At 29.2% G+C, this 8,385-nt stretch overlaps 1 protein-coding gene across 1 annotated transcript in view; it reads right to left on the minus strand.

Annotated features, from left to right (window-relative positions):
• The window catches only part of LOC106683522 (glucose dehydrogenase [FAD, quinone]), a 71,491-nt gene extending 63,774 nt beyond the window's left edge, over nucleotides 1-7,717 (minus strand). The window contains exon 1 of the mRNA XM_014425040.3: nucleotides 7,630-7,717. The gene's annotated coding sequence lies outside the window, so the exon portion shown is untranslated. The remainder of the gene's footprint in view (nucleotides 1-7,629) is intronic.
• Between the last annotated feature and the right edge of the window lie 668 nt (nucleotides 7,718-8,385).

Genomic DNA, 8,385 nt, shown 5'->3' on the forward strand with positions numbered 1-8,385 from the left:
ATAAGTAATTATTAATGTGACACGATTACTTATAAAACTGTAATGGTTAGAGAGATGCGGTAAGAGAAGAGATTGCAATCATATATCGATGTTTTACATCGATCTATGTGTAAAAATGTTGTTATAGTTTCATAATTATGATTAACCATGGTAAAACAAGATTAAGAATAAATTGAATATTTGATATTTAGTTTAAAGTGTCATCTGTATATAAAAGATTTGCCAATAATTAGTAATCTAATATTGATTAGCTATGACTTAACATGACATTCTCGGTAGCATTACCAAACTCAATCATTTAGAGAAACTTCACCATAAAGGTATATGTCGGGGCGTCTCTAATTCGGCATATTAAACGAAATCTAGCCCGAAGTTATATTGGAGGTCACTATAGGCCTATATTCCATACTTTTTCTTCTGTGCCTAACTGCCTTTAAGTTTTTGTTTCTTTAATTGTTTTAGATGTTCCAAAAGTTGTTAACAGGTTATCACGCGGTTTTGAGCCCAGTCAAAGTTCTAGAAGTTGGTATTGTCCCAAAAGGGATAATTTACACCTCATTTTTGACTTTTATTTAATATTTTGCTTTTGTTAACTCAACTTTCTGAGGGCATAAAGGAATGGAAAAGACGCTAGTTTACATCTAAGTGTTACTTTTTTTCTTTTTTTTATCAAGGAGTGAAGAAAAGAGTAGGATGGGTAAACTTTCACGATCTCCTAAAATTGATTATAGACACCTAGAAATCAATAGATGCTGCTAGTTAGGACTGTCATCAAAGAGGAGATATATATATATTATTTTTTTTTATCTATTTTTTTTTTTACTTAATTTACCCCTTGAAATAATTAAAGATTATGATGAGAAAAAAAATTCATTAACAAATATCTTCGTACCTCAGACCACTATTATGGAGACCCTTAAAATTCATTTGTCGAAGTTTTAAAATTGTGTTTTGTTTGTGTAAATAAGCAAACTGTTAAATATTTTAAAAGCTGAAACAAGAAATATAAATGAAACTTATATCCATATTAGTAATAATAAAATAAATTGAATATAAAAAATACAATGATGATAGGTATAAGCAAAAATATAAATCAATATAAAAAATATAATAATATAAAACTGATGAAATAATAATAAAATTAACCAAGCTTTTCTACCCTCGTGTGGAAGGCAAAGTAGAGTTCCAAGAGATCCCAGTGCTTCCCTCCCAACCGCTAATATAAACAAATTAGAACCAGAGATATAAAATTATACGTTCCAGAAATTTTTCTTGATTTGCGTTTTCTCCATAATATAGGAATCAAATTTAAAAGATATTGATATAGGCTGGAGGGTGAAAAATGAAAATTGTATTTGTATAAAATTGTGAGTTGTGATTTTATTTCGTGAACGTGAGACATCGGCAGGAACATTTTATAATTTTTAGTTTATATGCAAATTCGTATTCAAGGGTCTCAAAGAGTGCTAAAAACAAATCGGAGTACAATAATATAAAACATTTCACAAATTATATAAAATATTATTTTTCTAATGTATTTCTAATAATATATTTTCTGCGCAATGGCGAGTAATCTCCGACATATGTCTATTATTTTTTTATGTAATATTAAAAAAAATAATAATGGGGAACCAACGTACGTAGCATTTTCTTGTTATAACTATGGTGAATGAAGTTAATTGTGTTAGTAAAGTAGACTTTTGAAGCTCTTCTTAAAAGAAACTCTAATTTTATATCGATGATTTTTCTTTGGTCCGACACACTTATAATGTTATGGTGTGAATCACGAAACCTTGGAACAATATTTTACGGTTTTTAACAAATTGCACATGAAGGAATGTTTTATTGAAAAATTGAACAAATGTAAAGAACAAAATCAGTTGAATGCTTCAATAAATATAATCAATCATTTATGGCGTCATAATTAAAACATTTATATCGTCATCATGAGATGCACTTGAGTCTCCACGAGCTGGAGGAAATTGAGTGCTCAAATGATTTTGATCTTTACGTTTAACAATTTTGTCATGAAAAATTCATTCATGCGTGACTTCTCAAAACCGTAAACAATTGTTTGAAGGTTTTCATGATTTACACCATAACGCTGTGATAATATGATTGACTGAAACGGCATTCGAGTGAATTCATCATATCCTTTTTCAAATGTGAATGTCGTCTTCTGCGCACACTCCACGAAGGAGCGTTTTCGTGTTAAGCCCTCCTTCTTCCTTATTGCTTTGGCTAATTGTACCCTCAGGATGGGCGAGAAGAACATTATCCTTGAACCTGTTTCGTATCCATTACTTCGCTCAGCTTGTCAGCGATGCGGTTGTCATCGGGACATGAACTCTCCAGCGTACTGCCCACTGGATAGTCTTTGTTTCCTTGTCTCCCTGAACATTTGGAAAAAATCTTCTTTTGGGGCCCCAAAGCCCCCTTTAAATGATTTTTTAAACCTCTCGTTCACTATTCTCCAGGGCGTTTCTTCATCTGCTTCGATCTGGTTGAGTGCATCTTTTTTACTCTGCAAACCACCGCCTCCTTCAGCTGTTTTGCATTTCCTCCATCCAACAGGTTCTCTATTCTTCCCATTGGGTGATCACCCTCTTTTAATAAATATTTTAATTTCCTGGGCTCTTCGGTGAATCTCTCGAGATCTAACACTGACTTTCTCAGTTCCTGTGTAGTCGCCGTACGAATTTTGATCCATTCAAGTGCATTACAGTGCGCTTCCGGCATAGTGATCTATGGTAGGGGTGTATTCACGGCTACCACCAACGGAGGTGGGTTTTCCGAAGGCAAGTTGAGAACTGCCCGTCTTACATCTCCAAGATGAGAGAAACATAAAAAAAAAATAATAAAAGAATGCATAGACGAAAAAAATGATTCTCGAGACATGAAGGCTACTTCTGGATCCAAAGGTCCCGGATTTCGGCACCAGTTATGGTTCGCCACGCTTTAACATTAATCAAAAAAGAGAAAAGGGGACAAGAAATGATACTCACAAGTTCAACTTAAAGACTGATTTACTCTTTCCTATAATCCCATCTATATACATTTAGCCTTTTCTTATATGGGGAGTTGGGTATTAAGGTAGATAACAGGTAACGTCATACTTTAACTTATACATACACACACATTTATAAATTGTAGCATTACTGAAAAAAAAAAAATGTCCAAAGATTTTTTCTTATTTTGTGGACTTGTTTATATCAATTTAACGTAGTATAAACAAAAAGTAACTTCACAAAAAAATCTAAAATAATTAATATTATTTCAAAAAACAACATATTTCTCTAAGATGAGTTGAGAACGAAGTTATTTCTTCTTATATTTGTTTTAAAGCGGTATTTTCGTTTTTATATTCTTTATTTCAGGAAGGCATTATCACTTTTGAAATTTTATTCGTTTATTTAATAATAAATAATAACGTTACAGGGTTGTTAGCGTATTTTCAAGGTCTTTTAATGTGTCTATTTGTTATAGAATAATGTGCACAAATTTAATCAATATTTATAAAAAAAATACACTATTTTCTTATGCTAACTTGTCGTATATTCGTAAAATAAAAAACTATATTTACATAATAGATATAATTATTTTATTTATAATTTTTTACTTTCCTTAAATTATTCCACGTAGAAAAGGCTAAAAAATAGTATAAAAATAATAATTAATATTATAAATTTACTATGCTATCTTTATCACAGTGTTTGAAATTGAATAATTAGTGTGACAAAACAGGAATAATTTAAATTATCATTTCAAGTTGACAGTTTTTGATAATTGTGGGGGCGCAGCTATGGTACCTTCATTCTGAAAGGGTGGATGGAATTGATTAAATCAGTCGTTTTCTGTATTGCTTCAATTTTTATTAATTATTATCAAACAATAAAAATAATTATTAATAACACATGGGTTCATTGCCACCTAATAAACAACCTGAAGCCATGGAAAAAATTACACACATTGTGTATATTTAATTTCGTATTTTTGCTGCTTAATACCGACATGATGTTGCGGAAAAAACTAAAACATCTTGATAAAACTCTTTTTTTTCCCCCAGGAAGTACTCATGTAGTAAAAGCGTGGACTTCTTTTTACAATGTCTGAAATTCAAGGTCCTCAGGAGTAATGTGGTGGTTCGGGAAATGATGGCGGCTCTCCAAATACAAATCTTAAATTGCATCTTTCACATTAGGTAACAACAAACCGAGGTAATAATAATAATTAACAATTATTTTTATTACTAACACTGCAGATTTGATCGACTTATTTTCTGGGGGAGCTGACATAATAAGAAATAAATAAAAAACAACTGGAGCACTTCTACTCTCTGATACCTATTTCTTTTACAAATATCAACGAAGGGAAATGAAAAAGATACTCTGTAATTTGATACAATTAATTATAAGATAAAAGTAATTTGAAAAATGTTTTTAAAAATTTAAAAAAGCTTTGAATGTGACCTCTACGTAATTTACCAAATTTCCGAAGTATCGAAAATTGAAACACTTCCACTCTCTGATACATTTTTCTAGATATCTTAAATATTTGATCAAGGTATTTAACAGTTCCCTTACCAAAAATCAGCTAATCTCAATTTTTTCAAACAAATTCTTGCCGTGTTAATTATGTAATTTTTTCCACTATGTGATATTCATAAATTTTATTATCTAATAGAATAAAATATTGTCCTAATTTGTACGAAAAATTACAAAAGAAAACATTTTTTAAGGATGCACAGATAATTATGACATAATGATGTATTTTTTAAATTATTATCTATAAATGTTTATGAGCTTTCATGCACAATAATTGTTTTAGAAACTTGAAAATTATCAAGCAAGCATGAAAAGTCGTCGTTAATTATTAAATAAAACAATTAAATTTATTCCTGAAAAAAAGTTCATGTTTCGGAGATTGATTTCACAACAAACTTACGATAATAACTGCCCTTTAAACTTTTTTTCTTTCCTCCTCTATTTTTTAATAATTTGAGTTTCGTAATTTCCTGTATTGTATATGATTCAAGTGGAAAAACAACTTTCCATTAGTCTAACGGTAAAAAAGACATATTGTAAATTAAATATTCCAAAGTTTCTGCATCATCGCGTCATTCTCTAGTGATAGGATCAGATATTATAATTATAAAAGTAAATTGAAAAGCTACATAATATATATTATGTATATATATATGTGTGTGTGTATATAATATGTACCGCTACAACTCATGAAGGGTCAGAGGTACAGTAATTTGTAAGGAAATACTCTTGCTAGACCAACGGTTGTGCAAGGAGGTGATTTAGCCATAATCACACTCGAACGCCGGATTTTTCCCTTATTAAGGATACCCTCCTTTATGCTACAGAAACAGAATAAGTAATTATCCATCATAGCCGAATTCGAACCCATAGGGTAGTAGCATTGTGCTTCCACATATATAAAAACGTTTATACTCATAGCTAGTATAAAATTTAGACTAGACCCCTGTAAGACTTTTATTAACAAATTTTACATTTATTATATATAAGTCTGGGGGAAAAAATATTAGTGGAAAATCAGAAAAATATTGACTAATTTATAATAATTATCATTTATCACTAATAAAATTAATTTTTATTTTATTTTACATTTATTTATTCTTTTATATGACGAAGACGTTATTTATGACTTAGTAATTATTCGACTGATATGTTAGCCAATTTATTTAGCACGGGTAATATTTAAATTTTTAATTTAATTTTAAAGAAAATTCCAAAAATTCATTTTTCTTTTTTTTATTTCATTGAAAATTCGTATTTAAAGATATTAAAGAACTATAAAAACCAATCTGAATTGATTTATTCCGAGATAAAGTTTTTAAAAATCAATATTTCATAATAAAATAACGAAAAATCAGTAGTTTTTTAAATAATTCTGGGAAACCTATATCTCAGAATTTATGCTAGCAATTAAAGCTAGTTGAATGTGCTATAAAGGAGTTTATGATGTTTATCTTTATAGGAGTAGTAATTTTTTTGATATTTACAAAAAAAATATTCACAAAATGTTAATTTCTAGTTGTTCAGATAAAAGTGTAATTGTTTTTTAAAAAGCTATATCTCGGGAACTATTGAACGTAAATAGTTTTATTAGATTTCATATTGTAGCAAATTTAATCTTCTTTAAATGATGTCCTGTTAGTTTTTCTTGTATTGTAGATAGTTATAAACATATGGAGCTGAGAATGGAAAAATATTTTTTTTACAGCCATCATTTTTATTATTGTTTTTACAGCCTCACTATATACTTGGCAAACTCATAAATTTTTACCAGCAATTATACATAATTTTCATATAAATGACTTTTTTCTCCTCTTGGAAACTTGTACTATACTGTGACGAACTCCTATTTGTCGTATTTGTAATAATAAAAACTTTTATATTTTCACATAATCAAATCTTAAGGAGCACATCTTTATATTCTTTTTCATCTACAAAACTTTAGAAATAATCTTTTCCTTTTTTTTTTTCTTTTTTAAGGTTTAGTATTATCAACCTGAAGATAAGGATTCCCAATCCCGAAACGTCATGGAATAATTTTTATAAATATTTTATTGGGTGGCTACGAATATGGGATTATCGACTTCAATGAATCTTTTTTAAGTGATATTAGTTTAAAAAATATTTTAAAAAATCTAATATATGATTTTAAAAAAATATATTTTACATAATTTCAGCATATTTTTTATATTATAACTTTGCCATGCATGTATTAGGAGATTATTACAAGCCAAAGAAAAATATTTCTAAAACAAATTTGTTTCAAATCAGTTTTTAAAATCCTTAAATATGAGTTTTCACAGAGATCTCTCCGTTCTGTAATGAATTATTATTTGTCATATTCATAATAATAAAAACATTTATATTGCCGTATAATAAAATCAATTTATTAGAGCACATTATAGTAACCCCATTTCATCTTTAAAACTCAGCCATAATCTTTTCTTTTTTATTTTATTTTTTTTAAAGGTTTAGTATGATCACTTGGTGATTTTATGATCAAAATGTTTAAAGTCCACAAGCAGATCATGAAATAAAGATTTTATCTACAAGTGGACATGACACTAAAAATTAAAATATCATCAAAAATCTAATTGAATAGAAATAAAAAAACGTAAGTTAAGAACTTGAGATCATATAGTAAGTTTTATTATTTGTATGATACATGAACTGTCCACTACACAGAATTAGGCATTTTAAAGTTTTTTGTAGTTGCATTTCGGTTCTTATATATATAATATTTTTAATTGTGAATTATTTAAAGTGAGAAATCACTGAAGGAATACGTCGACGTATATCATAGTATAGCGTTTAAATTTTTCTTTAATTTTCCACTGCATATTGCTATATAGGTTATATAATGTAAAATTATTAATACGGTCCAGAATCGGTCTCAAATAAACTGTCCCGACCTGGAATCCAGTATAACCATGAAAAATATCAGTGTGTCATTTATATAAGAAATAAAGAAAAAAATGAATATTTTAAATACTTCCTTATGTTTCGAGATTGAGAATTGTTTAAAGAATACAAAATATAATATCTGTTTTCAAATTTATAATTGTTAAATAAATAAAATAAATACCTGTAAGAAGACGTTTAGAGGAAGAGAGAGAGGCTCTAGGTTGGTCTGGAGTTGCCGGCGCTCTGAGACAGAACCGGCTGGACTCACCTTTCTCTTCGCCATCCCCCCTTGCCCCTCTCTCGCCCAATCACATCCAAGAATAAAAAGAATCACCTTATCAGTTCCCCGAATACAAAGGACTTGCCTTAAACCACGAGCTGTTAAGCCAAGGTTTAAATAAATCCATTCCAAGATATACGAGTCGTATGTAGGCAAGCTTGAGTAAAAAATTTAATATTTCTGTAAATTGTAACGCTATTAACACGAAAAAGAATTCAGATTTATACTTTTTATTTTTCAATAGGTTCAATGGTTCTAAACCAAAAATTGATTTAGTTTTAACTAGAGTCCAGTCATATTTTTATTTATTTATTGAAATTTAGCATTGAGCATTTTCGATGGAATTCGGATTGTAAGAATGAATACAAGAGAAATTCGACGGAATAATGGAGCCCCAAACCTCGACCCCGAAAGTCCATATATGCCCTATTAGAGTCATAGAAATGAGTAGTTTGTTTCATGTCTTGTATGAAGATTTCAGGTTCATACAGGTCAACAGAGATAGTTTGGAGCTATAATGGAAGAAATTATATTATTACGACGAAGAATAAAGGTGGTAATTAGATAGGATTTGTTGGGATTCATTTCTTAGTGACAGCATTCTTAAAGGGCTGTAATATGGGATTGGACAGTTTGGGATACAACTGATAAGTCAAT

This window comes from Halyomorpha halys, unplaced genomic scaffold (genome assembly GCF_000696795.3).
Source record: "Halyomorpha halys isolate HHAL.00 unplaced genomic scaffold, Hhal_1.1 Scaffold27.1, whole genome shotgun sequence".
NCBI classification, from domain to species: Eukaryota; Metazoa; Arthropoda; class Insecta; order Hemiptera; family Pentatomidae; genus Halyomorpha; species Halyomorpha halys.